The sequence below is a fragment of the Bison bison genome, unplaced genomic scaffold (genome assembly GCF_000754665.1).
Source record: "Bison bison bison isolate TAMUID 2011002044 unplaced genomic scaffold, Bison_UMD1.0 scf7180017864486, whole genome shotgun sequence".
Taxonomy (NCBI): Eukaryota; Metazoa; Chordata; class Mammalia; order Artiodactyla; family Bovidae; genus Bison; species Bison bison.
This window is the reverse complement of record NW_011495046.1, coordinates 5,793,284-5,793,906: the sequence shown is the minus strand read 5'-3', so window position 1 is coordinate 5,793,906 and position 623 is coordinate 5,793,284. Positions and strand designations below refer to the sequence as shown.

The 623-nt window shown below is 52.3% G+C and overlaps 1 protein-coding gene across 1 annotated transcript in view; it reads left to right on the top strand.

Moving 5' to 3' along the window:
- The window catches only part of GCC2 (GRIP and coiled-coil domain containing 2), a 37,346-nt gene that overhangs the window by 31,172 nt on the left and 5,551 nt on the right, over positions 1-623 (top strand). The window lies entirely within an intron of this gene.

The following is a 623-nucleotide window of genomic DNA, read 5'->3' as shown; positions in this document are numbered from 1 at the left end:
ACTCTTGCCTGGAAAATCCCATGGATGGAGGAGCCTGGTGGGCTGCAGTCCCTGGGGTCGCTGCGAGTCAGACACGACTGAGCAGTTTCACTTTCAGTTTTCACTTTAATGCATTGGAGAAGGAAATGGCAACCCACTCCAGTGTTCTTGCCTGGAGAATCCCAGGGACGGCAGAGCCTAGAGGGCTGCCATCTCTGGGGTCACACAGAGTCGGACACAACTGAGCAACTTAGCAGCAAGGAAGGCCCTTACCGCAGATCCAGACTGGGCACCCCCAGCTGGTTGGGGGAGCAGGCAAGCGGAGAAGGGGGCTTATGTTCTGCAAGGCTGAACTCATAAGTCCTCCTGCTCAGGGTCCCAGACCTACTCTCTGCATCTCCACCCTCCCGGTGGTATGTTGTAAACCTGCATTCTTATTTCAATATAATCAGTTTAACAAAGTTACTGTAGAAACAGGACAAACTTGAGCTCAGCCACTGCGTCATGTAAATTTGGGGGTGAGCCAGGACGAGGAATTCTCTGCAGCTATTTGTGTGCATCTACAGTTAGACCAAGAGAGAAGGCAATGGCACCCCACTCCAGCACTCTTGCCTGTAAAATCCCATGGACGGAGAAGCCTAGTT